The 19,976-nt window shown below is 37.3% G+C and overlaps 1 protein-coding gene across 15 annotated transcripts in view; it reads right to left on the reverse strand.

Annotated features, from left to right (window-relative positions):
* Positions 1-19,976, reverse strand: part of LOC135218380 (octopamine receptor beta-2R-like) — a 622,548-nt gene that overhangs the window by 195,936 nt on the left and 406,636 nt on the right. Inside the window, exon 1 of one of the 15 annotated variants that reach the window (XM_064254666.1) lies at positions 3,633-3,653. The exons of the other annotated variants lie outside the window; for them this stretch is intronic. The gene's annotated coding sequence lies outside the window, so the exon portion shown is untranslated. Of the gene's footprint in view, positions 1-3,632; positions 3,654-19,976 lie in introns of those variants that run through there. 15 annotated transcript variants of the gene reach the window in all.

Here is a 19,976-nt window from a genome sequence, read left to right on the forward strand (position 1 = left end):
TCTATTTCCTTGATGCTCTTACCATACAGCTTGATGTCGTCCATGAACATCAGATGGTTAATTCTGTTGCCTCTTTTCTTGAGTTGGTACCCGTCATCCATCTTCTGTAGTACTTTTGTCATGGGAATCATGGCTACTACGAAGAGTAGTGGGGACAGTGAGTCGCCCTGGAAGATCCCTCTCCTGATATTAACCTCTGCTAGTATTATTCCAGAGCTTGTAAGTATTGTATTCCAGTTGCGCATTGTATTTTTGAGGAAGCTGATGGTGTTTTCCTCTGCCCCATATATTTTCAGGCATTCTATTAGCCATGTGTGTGGTATCATGTCGAAGGCTTTCTTATAGTCTATCCATGCCATGCTTAGGTTGGTTTTCCTTCTCCTACTGTTCTTCATTACCATTTTGTCTATCAGGAGCTGGTCTTTTGTGCCCCTACACTTCCTTCTGCAGCCTTTCTGTTGGTGGGGGATGGTGTTTGTCTCCTCTAGGTAGTTGTATAGCCTTTCACTCATGATACCTGTTAGTAACTTCCACATTATTGGTAGGCAGGTGATAGGCCTGTAGTTACTGGCTATATTTCCCTTACTCTTGTCTTTTTGTACTAAGGATGTTCTTCCTGTGGTCATCCATTTGGTGCATGGTGATTTGAGATACAATGCTGGAGTTGTTCTTGCTATTCGTGGGTGTAGGGCCTTGAAGTTTTTGAGCCAGTATCCATGGACTTCATCGGGACCTGGGGCTTTCCAGTTTGGCATTTTCTTTAGTTGGTGCCTGACTGTGTCTGTCGTGATCTCTGTGAATCTTTGTTTTATTCTCCCTGTTTCTTCTTCCTTGACTTCCTGGAGCCATGTTGCATGTTTGTTGTGTGATACCGGATTACTCCATATGTTTTCCCAGAGTCTCTTACTTGGTTCGGCTTCAGGAATTTCTGGGTGGTTGTCTTCCCCTCTTAGTTGGCTGTATAGTCTTTTATTATTATTATTATTATTATTATTATTATTATTATTATTATTATTATTATTACATTAGAATTTCGGTAAATTAGTCCTATTCACATGCAATAAGCACACCAAAGGGACCAATGACTTAAAATTCAAGCTTCGAAATAGCTGGTTTCAACCTTCCACCACAGACCCGAAACTGCAGTATGAACAATCTTAATAATTTTAAATTCAGAAAAATCCAAAAATCCACACTCCACCTCCATAAAGGACAGTTGGTTCAAAATTCCTTTAAATCATTCCCTCCATAAACAATCATAGCTTCATTCAGCTTTATAAGCAAATCCTGCTACATTTCGGGCTTCATTCATTGTGCAACTTGCCCCCACTGCAGTACTCCGTTCTTCCACCAGCCATATTAACATAGGTAACACATTATTGAAAATAAATGACAGAACTCTCCCCCTTAATTTAGAAGCGACCATCGTATCCCGTTCCCGCCTACTGTTTCAAGCGGTGCAAAATGAATTCATGTGACAAAAGACGCGATGAAATAGCGCTGGAATGCAGTTAAAATATTTTGTGTAGCAAATGAATGAGAGAATGCCCGAATTCATTGTTACCGGGAGAACAAAGGAAACTATGAAACAAGAGCCAAAAGTGAGGAGGTCTGGATGAATGGGGGAGCACTCGCCACAATGAAATAGTAAAAATATATGTTCTACAATATTTTCGATTCACAGAACTCATACAAATACAATTACTATAAAATTAATTTCTACCACACTGGTAAAGATAGAAAATGATTGCTGATATCATAAACAAAAGTAATAAAGTATGGCCCGCTCCCGCCCAGGGCGGATAAACAGGTTTGCAGGAGGAGGGTGGATGTCTCCCCTACCTTCCCGTTCGCCTACCTACACGCCCCCACCCGGCCGGACAAACCTGTTTGCATGGGGGAGGACAAACAAGATCCAATCGGATTTTATCATCATAGATTATTGTTTTGTTAATAGTATTTGAAAAAGAACAATTCTGACGAAGTACCGGGAATATATATAAAACTTTCGAGAGCGCTATATAATGCAGAATGCTGCCCTTGAATTTAACTCAATTCTTAATGAACGTACACACGACAGTAAATATCACACGATGATATTTTACACATCCCATTGCTCTTGGCAACCATTACGGCTTCTGCTAAAATCAATGACCTATAGTGTCCTGGATGACGGGATCCTATATATATATATATATATATATATAATAATATATATATATATCTATATATATATATATATATACACACACACACGAGATATTTCTAACTAAGTGTCAATCAGACATACATAACAAATGCCGCAAAATAAATAAATAAATAAATAGATAGATAGATAAATAAATAAATAAATAAAATAAAATAAAAACAAAATTTAAAAATCTGTCACTGGTCAAATACCTTCTGTATAAGAAGCTACCTTGAAAACCCCAGTGATTTCACAATCACTCTGATCAAACTATAAAATTATGGCGCCTCTCAATAAAGGTTGTTGTTGTTGTTGTTCAAGTATGTTTTCCAAACAACACTTCTTCCAAAGACCAAACTTGATTTAGGCTCTTATCAGAATGCACCACTAAAATGGAACAGGGTCTTTTAAGTACGCTACTCTTAAAAGTGTGTGTATCTGCAAATGAAAAATACCAGATTACCGGCATTAATCTTATGCTGATATAAATTCCCCACCGACAGCAAATGAAACAGAAAGGAATTCACTTTTAATACCAGCTTAAATACATCATGGAAAAACATATAGCAATACGCACTAGCACAAGTTTAAATTTCACATAGACATGAGACAATTAAGAGCAATTACGGACGGGTTCTGTTTAAATTGTTATAATTGCAAGATACTTATAAAACGACTCGCAACCAACAAACTTATAATTGCCAAATACTTATAAAACGACCCGCAACCACAAAACTTATAATTGCCAAATACTTATACAATGACTCGCAACCACTCATTTTATTACCAAATACTTATGACTCGTAGCATCTGAATTTATTTATTCATTAGAACAACACAATAAGAGAACGAACCTCTCTCTCTCTCTCTCTCTCTCTCTCTCTCTCTCTCTCTCTCTCTCTCTCTCTCGAACAGAAACTGTGGTGGAGACTAAGAGATTTTTCCATCCCAATTAAAAAAAGTTTTACTCAATGAAAACGAAGAAGCAGATGATGATGAAAACGCACAAAAGCAAATCTAAAATAGGTAATGTTACCAACAGCTTGTTTGCCCAACTTTTGGTAGAAAGTTTTAGCCATTACTTATTGATTCGGAATTCCTTCGTACCAAAACTCGTCTGAATTACCATGGCCCTACACACACACAACCACACACAACCACACTACACGCACACACACACTCACTCACACACATACACACACACACATATATATATATATAATATATATATATATATATATATATATATATATATATATATATATATATATATATATACATATATACACAGTCACCACATTAAGGCTTTCTCTAAACAATCTACATACTACGACGCATAACTGAAACATAACCGTACAAGTGAAAAAACAAAAAAATTCACCGAGGCGCATGCAAATACGAAACTAATACCCATTTACATGCAAAGCTGCTCTGTAACACGAACCTGCAGAAATGAAGCCAAGTAGACCCCGATCTAAGCATGCAATATGTAACAACAAATACGAGGCAGATATATCATTCATCCCTCCAGGACGTCTCTCTCCTTCTGTTTGTATTTCTTGAAGAAGAGGAATGGCGTCTGAAAGTCAAAACCAGATACATTTACGTGGCACCTTTGAACCGCAAGCTGTGCTCATTAGTGGTGGACTTTCTAGTGTGTGCTCATAAACGTATTGGTATTTGGTATCCTCCACAGAGTTATGTTTAGCTTTGTCTAGTCTTGATTTCGAATAGCGTCCTGATATTTATCACAAGCTACAATGTTTGATATGTTTGTTTATCTGTAAGGCTTCGAAGCTTGGAAGAATTTTGTGTGTCCCATCGTTCCCGCACTTTTTCAGTGTATTTTTAATTTAATTCCCGCACATATGATAGTCACCTATCAATAGACGTTACTGCACTTGAATATCTGACTTGCTGACGCCTTGCTTCTGATGTTTACAGCCTTACACAAACACACACACACAAGCACGCAAACGCAAGTCTCACTTCAACACAGCCACTCATTCGAGAAATATATGATTTACGACCGCAAGCAAGCAAGCACTGCCTTCGCTAAACCTTGACGAGACTTTATGTCTCTCCCCCTCCCTCCCCCCCCCCCCCCCTCTCTCTGCCTCCCCTTCCCTTTTGAGCCTCCGGAGGATCAGGGACCACACCAATATAACTCCGAGCCGTCTAAGGGAGATAAGCAAATAATCCTATTAGCACGAAAATGACCTCAAGGAAATAACTTACTTCCATTTTTCGTCCCTTTTTGTTGTAGGTGTCGAGTGGTAAACACAGTCGTTCTAACGAGGGCTCTCACCTGAGCGTGGTCGTTTAAACGAGGTCTCTCTCTCTCTCTCTCTCTCTCAAATCTTGAGGGGTTTTCTATTTAGGGAAGCGTAACAGGTGCTAAGGGCAAACGCTTGCCTTTTTTTTATTTTTTTTTCCCTCGTCTTAGGGGAACATTTTGATATCGCTCTCCTAAACCTCCCCGTATTCAGTGCTCTCAGAAAAGGAACTTTTTTTTATTCATTTTTTTATGCCTCAGCTACAGGTTCTCTGTTAAACATAGAATTCTTTGGGAGGGAAGTACTGGCAAAGGCCTGTGCCTTTATCACCATACCTTGCCTTAATTGGTGATAATTAATTACAACTTCAATCTATCGATGACATCACATACCGACTTATACATTTTTTTTTCATTTATTTACTTATTTGTTGATCGCTTCCTTGCTACTGCTTACTTTTTAAGTGTTATAATAGAGTATATTCAACAGATATATTCAATCAACTTTAGATTACAGTCGCGTGCGCCAATAGTATGCTATTCCTCTGCTTTGTCCGTTCAAACATACTTTTCTGCAGAGGAGCGCTCTTAATGAGGTTATCAGAAGTCAATGAATTGCAAAAGCAAATGAAAATAGTTGCCCGAATATTTAAAGAGCTCTTATTAGAGACGTAAGTATTAGGTTAATAAATAACAAATTTTGTGTGGTGACCTAGCAATGGAATAAGTAAGGCTAATAAGTAAGGTCAAGAGTATTGCAAATTCATCCTTGAAATAACAAGTGTAAAATCGAAGCTACGTAAGTTAAAAGCACCAGAAGGGCAGAATAAAAAGTGAATCAAACGATTAGAATCAATCGTCGGACGACATAAAGGAGAAATTTACTCGTTAAGCTGATTCGCATTTGGCGTCTGGGGACTTCAGTCGTACTTTCAGTAGTTTGATAACCAAGTCGATACTCGTTTAGGTCGGCCAATGAACTTTTTTTTTTTCCCTTGAAAGGCCAAAAGGAAACTCGCAACACGTCCTAATCTCGTGTCAATTTGCATCCTGTCAGAAACTTTCGTGAACCCAGTGCCACAGAGAGAGAGAGAGAGAGAGAGAGAGAGAGAGAGAGAGAGAGAGAGAGAGAGAGAGAGAGAGAGAGAGAGAGAGAGAGAGCAAAACAAGTAATACAACTTTAAATTGGTTTGCAGCTGCCGCCAACACAGGTCTTGAAATTGGTGAAAAGCATTAACAACAACTTAAAATCATATAATTTTTTTTATATTATTGCAAACTTAATCAAGTTTTTTTTATATCACTGCATACATAATCAATCCAAGTTTTTATAGAAACGACCTGTGTAAAAACACCATACATGAAAAGTAACCATTCAAGGTGAAAAAAGCTTTTCGATTTTGGCAGCAAACAATGATCTTGGTGAGATCCTTCCCCTTAAACAGAAGAGTCTCTTTACATCTAATTGCCACAACAGAAATTAGAACCAAGAAATTATCTCCGGCTTTGTTAAAATCGCAAAACTTTTATCCTACAAATTTCGTCAATCGACACCCATAGTGACTTACAGAGCAGGTATTCTAAACACGATAGGAGGAGGAAGGTGAAAAAACAGCCTCCAGCCTATGATGGAATATCGATCTACAGAAGAGGCGACTCAAATGACTTACAGAATGCACGTAGGATTAAATCCAAAAATATTTCCCTAAACATTCTGAGCAGATACATTCTTACAGTAATCTCTTCCCATTTTCATTCTCATTCACATGCCAGTTTGAAGACCAAAATGTTTCATCTATAATACTAAGCATCTGATTACCTTAGATTCAGGAGAGTTTTCGCCAACATTTTTCTCGTAGTTTGTCTTTTAAATACAACACCATTTTTCAAATAATCATAACACACAAATAATATATCTGAGAAACACCATTAAGTTCCTGAGAACTTTTGTCTCTTCGTATGACGTGAATTGCTATTAGGATATACTGTGTAAAAATTAAATTGAATAAACTAGCAAGTTAAATGCTTCCTCAAAGACTCAAGAGAAAGAAGGAGACTGTCTTATTAATAGCTTGTGAATGACTCCACTCAAGTAGGATTGGGATTACATCGTCTAGACCCTCCCACTTTAATGGCATACATTATGACGAAGCCATGAGCACTCACGCCTAATACTTCTCTCTCTCTCTCTCTCTCTCTCCTCTCTCTCTCTCTCTCTCTCTCTCTCTCTCCTCCCTAGTTGTAACCCACAAAAGTCGACCAACAACTAGGTATTCAATTCACCGCTAAGGAACACCTAAGCATACTGGATTTTAGGGAAGTAATTCGTCCATCCTTTACTGCTCGAGTTCCAAACAGGACGAGAGAGAGAGAGAGAGAGAGAGAGAGAGAGAGAGAGAGAGAGAGAGAGATACTCGACGATGCTCCAGACATAATCCCTGCAGAAGTCACTTAGATAAAACGCCAGGTTGCAGCTGCCACATTCCATAATTTCCATGAATTCTCGATTCATTGACAGGAAAGATCATTGTCTTAGTTTCTGAGGGTAAAAGACTTAGGGGGGTGGGGGGGAAAGGCCTTTTATTCCATATTCACTCATTCGTTTAGTGATTACAGATCTCACAAACTTTTATTTTGAGATTTTTTCAGGAGGATGTAAAAACCCCGTACCAAGAGGAGAGGTTTTGCAAAGCTATTTCTTATCTACTAGCTAGAAGAAGCTTCCCTTTATAATTCGTTTCTCGAAGTCATGTTTCATTTTACTGGACTTCCCCTCAAGTAAATTCGAGGCTTCGTGTGTTCAAATGGCATTTACAAAAACATTAATACAATCTTCATACTTTAAAAGCCATCTTGAAGTGATTCATTTCATATTTTGGTTACATCATCCAAGAAATATAAGATTTCTTGCTATGCTACTATTGTCACTTTCGACTGACATATCATTACCTGCACCAACAGCCTGATCTTTAATTGTTTTCATTTGTAAATAGTTAGCAATCTTTCCAAGTATTTTATACAGGATGACGTATGCTCCAAGTCAACTCTGAACACAGACACACTAGAAAACTCTCTCTCTCTCTCTCTCTCTCTCTCTCTCTCTCTCTCTCTCTCTCTCTCTCTCTCTCTCTAGTGTGAACGAGATGAATTATGTTAAAGAATAATAGTTTATAATGCGAGTATTTCAGACCATAATGTCATAGAATTAACAGTTCATTCCAAAGCAAGTGAAAATAGAGATAAGCAAGAAATGAAAAGTGGGAAGGATATGGAAAATACAAACTTCTACAGTAAAAAAATATAAAATGGTCAGAAATTAATGAAGAATTAAACAAAGATGGGATACATTTTGTCGTTAAGTGATGACATAAGGGTAAATACGGAGATATTATATAAAAATATTGGAGATAATAGTGGAAAAATATTAACCTGAAGAAGAAAAAGTAAACAATCATTCATGCCATACCAAGAGACAGAAGAATCTTGTTTCCAGAAAATCAGAAAGTGGAAAAAAGGTCTTGCAAAAGAAAAAAATGCATGGAAAGTTATAGAACTAAAAAGTAAGATAGAAAATGCAGAAAAAAAGATTATACAATCAAAAAGAAAATGAAAAACGGGACTTGGAAGAAAAAACCCTATTAAATATCAAGCAAAACCCCAAACTATTATACTCATATGCGAAGAAGATGAATAAAAAGAAGAATAGAAATAGGCCCTCTGAGAATTGAAGGGAGATTAACGAATGAAAAAAAGGAAATTTGCAACATACTGGCAGAACGATATAAGAGAGAATTCACCCCTAGAATAGATAATGAAGATAATGATATGAAGTAAGGGATGAAATAGTGAATATTTAGCTGACATAGATATTAATGAAGCTGATATTGTGCAGGCTATTAATGAAATTAAAAATGGAGCTGCTGCAGGGCCTGATGGAATTCCTGCTATTTTGTTAAAGAAAGTAGTTCATTCTATCGCAAAGCCACTTGCAATATTATTAAGACAAAGTGTAGATACAGGCAAGATATATGATGAGCACAAATTAGCGTATATTACCCCTACTTTTCAAAAGTGGATCAAGACTAGAGGCAAGTAATTATAGGCCTGTGAGTCTAACATCAATATAATGAAAGTGTATGAAAGGGTAATGAGAAAAATATTATGAAACATTTTAATAAAAATAAAAAATAATTTGTTTTAATAAAGGACACAATGGTTTCGTACCGGAAAAAGTACACAAACCCAACTGTTAGTCCACCGTGAAAACATATTCAAAAATATGAAAAGCGGAAATGAAACAGATGTGGTTTATTTAGACTTTGCAAAAGCTTTTGATAAAGTAGACCATAATATAGCGAAGAAAATTAGAAAACACAATATCGTGGATAAAGTAGGAAGATGGTTAAAAGAATTTTTACACAACAAGAAAACATATAGTTATTGCAAACGACGAGAAATCGGATGAAGCCAAGGTAATAATCCGGTGTGCCGCAAGGTACGGTGTTAGCTGCAATACTGTTTGTTATTATGATTGAAGACATAGACAATAATGTTAAGGATTCGGTAGTGGAGTAGTTTCGCAGATGACACAAGAATAAGTAGAGAAATTACTTGTGATGAAGATAGGAACGCTCTACAAAGAGACCTTAATAAAGTATATGATTGGGCAGAGGTAAATAGGATGGTATTTAACTCTGATAAATTTGAATCAATAAATTATGGAGACAGAGAAAGAAAGCTATATGCATATAAGGGACCTAATAATGAGACCATCAAAATAAGGAAGCAGTTAAAGACCTTGGTGTGATGATGAATAGGAAACATGTTATGCAATGATCAAATAGCAACTCTGTTGGCAAAATGTAAAGCAAAAATGGGAATGTTGTTACGGCACTTCAAAACAGAAAGCTGAACACATGATTATGGCTTTATAAAACATATGTTCGTAGTCCACTTGAATATTGCAATATGATATGGTACCCACACTATCAAAAGGATATTGCACAAAATAGAGAGTGTACAAAGGTCTTTACAGCTAGAATAGAAGAAGTTAAGGACCTAGACTACTGGGAAAGACTACAATTCTTAAAATTATATAGTCTGGAAAGGAGAAGAGAACGCTACATGATAATTCAGGCATGGAAACAGATAGAAGGAATAGCAGAAAATATCATGGAACTAAAAATATCAGAAAGAGCAAAGCAGAGGTAGATTAATAGTGCCCAAAAATATACAGGAAAAATAAGGAAGCACACAGGACATTAATCCACTACGCACCAGCATCGATAATGCAGCGTCTATTCAATGCGTTGCCAGCTCATCTGAGGAATATATCAGGAGTGAGCGTAGATGTGTTTAAGAATAAGCTCGACAAATATCTAAAACTGCATCCCAGAAACCATCCAAGATTGGAAGATGCAAAATATACCGGAAGATGTACTAGCAACTCTCTGGTAGACATTAGAGGTGCCTCACACTGAGGGACCTGGGGCAACCCGCCGAACAAGATGTAAGGTCTGTAAGGTAAGGTCTCTCTCTCTCTCTTTCCGAAGAGCCAGTAGCTTGCGTTCCCATTACGCAACATCCAATGTCAAAGGAGCGCCTAATGGAAGACTGCTGTGAAGAAGGGCCCACGGTTACCAGATGAACCCAACCAACTCTTGAGGAACCAAGGCAAACGGCAACCACACGTCAGGTGAAGTCTCTTCACTAGAGACTACTCTAGGGGTGGTCGTCAGTGGTATAAAATACATTTCTGCCTTAGAAGTCCTAGAGGTTAGGGATGTAAATAAATACGCACTTCAGGGCATAGGAGGAAATGCCCTCTTAATGGAATCGAAGCCTCTTCTGATGCCAGGATGAAAAATAATAACAGTGACGCCTGTCTGGGGAGTTATTTCCTGTGTAGTCACCAAATGGGAGGAGAGCATGAATTTTCAGCCCGTTACCTAAAATAAAACCCTCTCCAAATAATAAAAACTTCATGCTCAGGGTTTTGAAGGTGCATGGAAGCAGTTACGGAAATTAAATAAGTTATGAAAAGTTCACTTGACATGAGAACAAAAGGCTTTCTGTTTTGGGAGAGAGAGGAAAAGGTGGAAGAGCAGTGTGTACACAGTAACAGCGCGGACGAAGTGTAATTTTGTAAAAATATTACCTTGATGTACCCCACAAAATTTATAAAAGACTCTTCTACCTATTACGTAATGTCTACTCGATCACTAAGTTTTCTATGCTAGATTATTATTTACAGTATTATCAGCATTTTTCTTAATGAATTACGTTCTTGATGTCTACATAACTAACAAACAATATACGAAAATGTCAACGTTACAACGAAATTTACAAATAACTATATGAAGAGCAATAAATTAAATTCTTTATCCATCATCGATGTCTTGAGGGACTGTCAGACTCTGGAAACGATACATAAAATGCCGCTCAGAAGAAACCTACTATTTCATTCCGTCAAATTCCATCGACGACGACACACACACATCTCCACCGACACTGACCTCAGAATCTATCGATTTAGCCTCGTTTCTTTAGGTGAGCCGCAGTTGTAACGGAATCTTTTTTCAGGTTTGCTGGAAGGGAGCGTAAGGAAAGGTATCGATCAAAAGTTTTATACAGTACGAAGGTTGACTGCTATCGACATGTCGCGCAATTAGAACTATAGTAGTCTAAGCGAAGAAGCTATGCACTGCCACCTTCATACATTTCAACTTGTATTTTAATACTTTACTTACATGTCTATTAATTAACTTGTTCATTGACCTGGTTTTTTTTATAACTGCTCTCCTCTTTCAGTATTCCCCTTTACCTTCTGTTACTTCTTTCGAATGAGCACCATTTCTTTGGAGGATTGAATTTAAGTCAATGACCCATTGTGGTGGGCTTGTTCCAAATGAATAGGGTCCACCTTCTGAATAATAAAATAATTATAATAATAATTTCCTGCCTTTAAAATGACAGATACATTAGAAAAGAAGGGTGACTTTCCTCCTGTAGTTTGTTTGTTTGTATGGTCTTTCCTCCTGTAGTGTCGTCTATGAAAACTATAAAACCGTTTAACTGGTTTTTTTGAACAGTGAATCGTTTTGGACAGTCTCCTAATGACGCAGCGTTAAATCTTATTAAACTATTTTCTCAGTTTTACATATTCATGGCGGGTACTCAACGCACAACCACAGGTATGTGAAAAATAGTACACACAATGTGTGTGTGTGTGTATATATATATATATATATATATATATATATATATATATATATATATATACACACACACATTGAGAGAGTATATATATATTGTACATATATATAAAATAGGAAATATCTTCTTCGATACATATTCCAACATTTGGATCCCGTAACCCCCTGAGCGCTCTCTCTCTCTCTCTCTCTCTCTCTCTCTCTCTCTCTCTCTCTCTCTCTCTCCACACTGTCAAAGCACACTAGAAGCACATCCAAGAAAAGACGTGGCGAGTGTCCCTGCTCTCTCAGGCGACAGCTGAAAAATAATTAGCACTCCTGATTTCCCGTAGGAATCAGGAAAGGAGCCGAGGACTTTTCTTCAGTGCCTCTGAGGACTTGGATTCCATGGCTTGTTATTTTGGCAGCTCATTGGCTTCCTTGTTGCGATTCTTCCGAGGTTCATTCTTCTCCGTTTGGATTTTTTTTCCTTTAGCTGATGGGTGAAAGAAAGAAGAGTGAGGGCAGTTAGCTAGCTAACCATGGTAGGGAATACTTTAGAAAGTTAAGTATTAGTAAGAGTAATGTCAAGTGTGGTTTATACACAATTTTGGATTTCCAGTTATGAATGGTCCAGACGTTTTCTTGGGAGGTCTTAAACAGATCTTTCGGCCTAGCAGCATCGAAATTATGCTCCGAAAACAAAATGCAAGCTAATGGCTACACAGTCACATTAATCATTTGACAGCTGAATCGTGGATGAACCTCATGTGCAGAAATCCTCCACGACATAAGCGGATTCATCCACCTTCTCTGAGGGCTCACTAGGAACGGGTCAAACCTGCCAACACAAACCTTTCATTCACACGCTATACCCTTCCTTGTTCACCTAACCTGCGACATTGCTATTCGCTCATCCTACTGGAATCAGCTGCATCCAATCTCCACTGGCCCTTATAGAATTCTGATATTCATCTATATTTTCAAAACTTGACTCATACTCACATTATCTTTGACTTTTACGCCTGCAGACATACTCACACTTTCAGTAGTTTATGCAGTTTCTCTTCATTACTCCCAACCAGTTTTGTGTGTTCTACAAACATCTGCTATTCAGCACTCTATTCATGGCCAATTTACATGTCTCACAACTTTATAACTAAATCATCTAATGGCCTTTCTATAACTTCTCCCATCACTACATCCATGGGAATATCAGACGACTAAGGAGATAAACTTTCACATAGAACCAATCAATATCCCATCTTCCCTTCTAACCCATATGTTGCCTCTGTCGTAATAACTTTTAGTGGCTCTCAAGTCCAATTAACCTTCTACACTGAACATGCTGAACACGCTCCACACTGCAGTGCTATCAATCCAACGACAATACCACATAAACTCTTTCATCTCATTTATAAGCTTCTCACATAAAGTTTAAAAAAAAAATTTAAAGGCACTTCCTCTAACAAGGGGTTCACAACCATCCACTGACCTCTTTTCCATTGGCATATGGTGCATTAGAATCCCAATCAACTAGCACAGCTATTTACTCTGATGGTATCAATCTGTCAGCTTAAATTAACTTATACATATATACACATATATATACATATACATACATACATACATACATACATACATATGTATATATATATATATATATATATATATATATATATATATATATAAACTCAACCTCTTTCTTCCAAACCTTTCTGAGTTTTCATTTCTTCACACACACAAAGAGACTCCGGTCTCCTGCCCCTTGCTGAGGGAAGCTGGTGGCTTTGTCCTGAAAAGGATGTGATCTCCTTTAGAAGAGCAGTAAGAGAAGAATAATGCATACGAACCAAAGTGCGGTGTCACAGTAATTCACCCCATCACTATTTCAGATTGCTGTCTCTGGCCTTGCATATCTCACAATCTTTCAGCGAGAGAACCTACTTTGGTCGCATGCCATTACTTGATTATGAACCGTTCTCGTTTGTGTCCCTTTTTTTTTTTTTTATCAATCTTAGATATCTAAATAAGAGCAGATAGGAAACTGAAGTTTTATCAGATCTTGTAGGTGAATCTGAGATCTCTGCTGATGACTGAAATCATACCGAATAGTACTGTGACGAAATCCAAATGACAGCAGACCGTAAAGTGAAGTTTTATCGCAGCTCATCAGATGAAGCAGCGATCTCCGGTGATGAGTGAAATCATGCCAAAGGATATTGTAACCAATGTCAGTACCGTCTCTGTCCTCACTCAGCGTAAAGCATCCTTCGCACTGTGGGTAGCAAGAGGCAGTTCCGGGCATTCGTTAGATGAAAGGGCAGTAAAAGTGTGATGACGTGAATCTGAAAGGACAACGTGATCCGCATTCAAAGAAACCGAGAGAGAGAGAGAGAGAGAGAGAGAGAGAGAGAGAGAGAGAGAACGTGATCCGCATTCAAAGAGAGAGAGAGAGAGAGAGAGAGAGAGAGAGAGAGAGAGAGAGGTTGTAGTCCGACAAGCAACTTACAGTAGCGTTGTGTCTGGCCAGATCTAGGACGGGTGACCACCATAAAATGCCAGATACTGTAGGGACATAAGACCCCTGAACATCTAAGGGGCAGGTGTGGGGCTGACAACTTCACTCCAAAGCAATTTTCTGTAAACTGAAAGCTGAGAAATACACACACACACACACACCTATATATATATATATATATATATATATATATATATATATATATATATATATTTTATTCACAATGACACGTTAATTGTTTATTACACTGGCGGAAAATAAGAGACTGTGTGTAGTAGGTCCTGACCGGTTTCGACTTGATTTCTAAGCCATTAACGAAGCACTGATTTGTACTACTATGCGTCAGTCCTTCGTCAATGACTCAGAAATAAAAGTCGAAACCGGTCAAGACCTACACCCAATCTCTCTCTTGTTTTACCTGTGGTGATGTGTGATACATATAGTATATGGGCCTATGAATCTATCAATGATCTATCCATTAACTTTCTCTCACTCTCTCTCTCTCTCTCTCGGAGAGCAACAACAACAACAACAACAACAACTTTGGCAGTCTCCTTGCTACTTATTTTCATCATCTGGCCTTCTATGGTTACCAGGTTTAAGTGAGCCCCTCACCCGCTCACCCCCCTCGCCCCCAACCAAATATACCCAACATAAATTTAGCTACACTTAAATGTCACTTAATATCAACGTACCTTTGCTTAACGCTCCTCTCTCTCTCTCTCTCTCTCTCTCTCTCTTCATGGATAATTGAGCTTTACATCACCTCTGACCCTCTAAATCGATCGGGTTAATTTTGGATAATAGGTCGCAAATTATATGAGTTTATTTCTGTTCAAATCCCGTCCAGCAGGTAGGAAACCACTGCCTTATTCTGAGAAGACAACAAAGAAGTCAAATATGGAATACAGTCACTAATCACACAGAGCCTCATTGTGTTTTATCCAGTATAATTTCAAAATAGGAATTTTGCTTTGAACAATTGAAACCACCGTTAAATATATCATATATATATATATATATATATATATATATATATATATATATATATTCACACACATAGAGTTTTGTGCGTGTACGTATGTACGTATGTTTGTATAGGCATATTTATGAACAATTTAAATATATATGAACAACGTCCTTCAATCTAATTCCACTTCTATATCAGATAAGCTTCGATATTACTAAATTATTTTTCAGAGAAATTAGCAAGAGTAGCATTTGGCCTACATATCACTGACTTTCCTTACTTATATCAAAATATTTTATTACCATCGCTCAAGAATCGAAGTCAACAAGGCGTGATGCGACCTCCAGCTTACTTGGGACGCGGGCAAGATTTTCCCCCCTCACGCATAAGTTGTAAACATTATATTCCTAACTTAACGTAAAGTGGTCATCGTAATTAATACTTACACTTGGTACTACTTATACTAAGGACAAGGATTAAATAAAAAGGACACAAATTAAACACGTTCATAGACTCAGTTATCAGTGGAAACACAATAATTGAATAGAAACATGCCATAAATTTAGTACACCAAGTAAATTGAAACTTGCTTGAATCTACGGTCAAATTGAGCCTTGTTTCACCAACGAAAATTCATATAAATACGCTATGTTTTATTAGCAATCATTTTTCTGTACTGCTTAACAGGCACATGATTCATTTTTTTTTTTTTACGTTTTCATTCTATCTAATAAATATATCATAAACATCCTCTCCTAAAATTCCTGTATCTATGACTCAACGCGAACCACCTTTTCCAGACTTTTTAGGCTCTTCCATAGACCTTTCCTACCCCCCCCCAAACAAGAACAACAACAACAAAGTAATTTGTAGGCTTACTCCCCGAGTAAGCGAAAATGAAAGCAAAATCTCAAAGTGGACAAAATATATTTTTTTTTTTTTTTTTTTTTTAGGCTACAATGAAAATCACCAAAGCACCTCATTTACGACGGAGAGAATCATCAAACGCGGGGCGCAAGTGGTCTCTTTGTTCTTTTTCTTCCAGTTTTTTTTTTTTCTCTCTCTCCGGTCCCTTCCTGATTCTCTGTTTTGCGTTTCCCTTTGTTAGTCCCGGATTTCTCTTCCTCATAAGCCCGCACGCGAAGGGACCATTGCTACAAGGACACTGTTTTATTCATTTCTTTATTTTTTTAAAGTCCTCCTAACGCAACAAAAGTCGGACAGGGCCAAAGCAATTTTCAAAAAACAAGAACACAAAGATTTTAGGATGCATCCTGAGAGGAGGAGGATAAGAGAGAAAAAGAGGCAGCAGAGGTTGACGAACACACCGACAAGACCAATGGAAGTAAAGGAAGAATAGGAAAAGATAAGAGAATGTGGAAGAAGTTGAAGTAATAAGAAATAAAATCGTTTATATAAATATTTTGTTACAATGCATGGAATGTGTCGTGACCGTCTCCATTTATTTCCATCTTCTAATAAAAAGAATTAAAGTCGCCAAACTTATCAACTAGACAACAGTGCAATAATGATACAAGAGCAATAATGATGCCTCTCCTCCAGGTAAGTTATTGTGGGGGGTTGCATGAAGGTCCGTTTCGCATTCGTGTGGCAAAAGACATTTTCCAGAAGCTTAACGACTCATTCACTGACAGGAAAGCTTCTACCAACAATGAGACGTATCGAGTTAAAATCGACGACAGGCACGACTGGTAACAATCAGGTCCAGAAGAGAACACAAACAAATTAGCCATAAAAAAAAAGTTTTCTTTGCATAACTTCCTTAAAACAATTCTTCTCGCATTTAAATCATTTGCTTCCATTTTTATCGACATGTTTATTAATTTAATTTGTTTTCTTTTCTAATAACTGATCCCCTTCTTTCTGCATTTCCTGTTACCTTCAGTCACCTTTGTCAAATGAGCACCATATCTTTTGAAAGCTTGAATTTCAAGTCACTGCATGGCCCCACCAGTAGATTTGTTCCATATGAATATCGTTCATGTTCTGAAAGATTTTTTTTTTTTTTACTGCTCACAGTGCATATATCTTGAAGACATACATACACTGGCAGCTGTAATGAATTATTAACGAATAACAAGTCTGAGGATTTGATTAACAAGGGCAGGTTCGCGACTATGAGCTTTTCAGTGTGGGTGATGCTGTTTGGTAACGAAAATACAATAAAATGTTTTACGTTATCACGTACAAAAACTCCAAAAATAGATGTTTGCGCTGGAATCCAGTAAAAGAATGATACACTTTTCTTCGGCTGCGTTCGAAATGTATTTACTCTTTCACAAGGCTCAAATATTTACGTTGCAATATTTACGCTGCTTTCATTTCGGTTTACCAAATCTGTGTCGGTTGTTCAGCACATTTTGCAACAAACATTCCATGTTTACGAACCAAACTATAAACAATACAGGATTTTGTGACGTGCGCGCGCACACACACACACCAAAATAATATATGAATAATATATTATATATAAGTAATATTATAATATTATTATAGGTATATATATATAATATATATAATATAATATATATATATTAGTAAGTACTGCCACCGGCGAATAAAACTAACTTCATAAACGAACATTCAGCCGTCAACGGAACGACCATTTGTTTATATTTCTGCCGGTGAATAGCTTAACATGTTATTCGCGCTTTGTTGACGAAACGACATCTTCCGAAACGGGTAAAAAGAAGGAATTGTTATGTTTTCGGATCTTAGAATATCATATAGAAGAATTCTTCACACTTTCCGTACCAGAGAATGATCGTTGTCAGTTGCTGAATTTACAAAAACGCACGAGATTTTCTTGATAGCTGTCTATTGTCAGTTATTATGGTCGTGCTACCAATTCTTTACTTTACTTTTACTTAGGCTCTTACGACAATTACTGCATGGCAAACAATGATGATGTTACAGATAAAAAATAAGACTTAGTCATACGCTAAGTAATCAAAACAAATACGAGAAGTCCCAGAACGCTAACCGGATGACACCCAAAGTTGAAGAAAAAAAAAAGGGCACAATATGGCAACTCGCAAAGATGTTATGCAAATCCTAGCTTGGTTTTTGTCAAGCCGAAGGTTACGATATTAAGATGCGGAATTATATCGTAAGCAGTGACTCTTCAGCATCTGTTAATGGTCAGCTAACTGGGCATTTACATGGCCAGGACTTAAAAAGGACGTGCGCACGTAAAAAGTGACTTCTGAAACCGAGCGACGCCAAAACGTCGCGTTGCATCCTGGCAGGATCTTTGCACGTAACCGGATGTTGGTTAGAGCAACTGCTGAATTTCCAATTGGTAACAGTAATCAGTGAAGTGTAACTGACAATTTCATTTAATTATGTCATTATATATATATATATATATATATATATATATATATATATATATATAAATATATATATATAGATATATATATATATACATATAATATATATATATACAATATATATATATTGTCACAACTCCAGCTTTCCACTTGAACTATTCATCAATTCTCAGTGATGAGGGCAACACTTCATGTAGGTAAAGTAGATAAGCGAGGTGAATTATCAAATCAAAATTAAAATTAAACAAAAACTTTACTTATTTCAAATCACGTCAGAATATATAATAACAAAATTATACAAATAATCACTTAATAACTGCTATGAACAAGTGAATCGTAAGCTACCAGATAACGAACTCAAAGTATTAACTTTACAGAGCTGGGAAGTAAACATTTCCAAGGATTACATACGTGAAAAACAAGAGGTAATTTCATACATGATGTACGCTACGATCAGCAATCAACAGATGGCACTAAGATCATACGCAATAATAGGTGTGTAATTATAATTGCTACATAATGATAGGAGGGTTATTATACTATATATATATAATCTATAAGTCTATGCCACAAGCATGGTTAGCAACATCCTCCTCCTCCTCCAGCTCTCTCCCAAGAATCCTGACAAGGCTGTAGCAGTATATGTATTGTTGTCTTCTCGAACCACAAGCCTCAAGAGGTGCATCATCGATTTCGAAGATCCCAAACATGGGGCAATCAACCAACAAGCAATCGCCACAAACTGGCTGGGAATTGCCAGCCGCTAAGTGTTCATGCGTTAAGAGGGTACGTTATAGTCATTATGATATGGAATATTAGTGATGCTAGTTTATAAGTTCGTTATGTTTGATTTGTCATGGTCCAAACTTAAAGAGAATGCTTTACATTGTTGATGTGCTTTGTGCTCATCCGACATAAAGTTTGATCTGTCACGGTCTAATTTAAAAGAGAATGCTGTAAAATTCTCATATATTTTGTAATTAACCGAGCTGTAAAATATCAACAAATTCATTTATTCATTGCTGAGTGCTCTGGGCAGGAGTATACTCTCTGCAGAAGGTTCGTGCTTCTGTTCTTTCCTCCAGTTCCAGCGATATTCCCTAAGTCTCCTTATCTCATTATCTTCGCCTCCCTTGTCCCTTCTGCAACCTACCGTCTACCTCTTCTCATAAACCATGATTTTAGCCGTTTTCCCAGTCTCCTTTGCCTCATCTACTTTATTGTTTCCTTGCCAAAGAGCATTCGCTATCCGAGATTATCTGAATGTTATCACAGAATTTAGGCGAAGTTAAGCGGCTCCAAAATACATTGCTTCTTACTCCATCCGCTCTTCCTCCCAACAACCCAATTATCCTGCTTGATGAAACCGTACAATTTGGCCGTTCAAGTTGCAACAACCACTTCCGGGAACTTTTGATTGAATTCATGCATCGCTCCCTCGATTATTATTCTCATGCTGATGGCCTTTCATTCCTC

Source organism: Macrobrachium nipponense, chromosome 9, assembly GCF_015104395.2.
Source record: "Macrobrachium nipponense isolate FS-2020 chromosome 9, ASM1510439v2, whole genome shotgun sequence".
NCBI lineage: Eukaryota > Metazoa > Arthropoda > Malacostraca > Decapoda > Palaemonidae > Macrobrachium > Macrobrachium nipponense.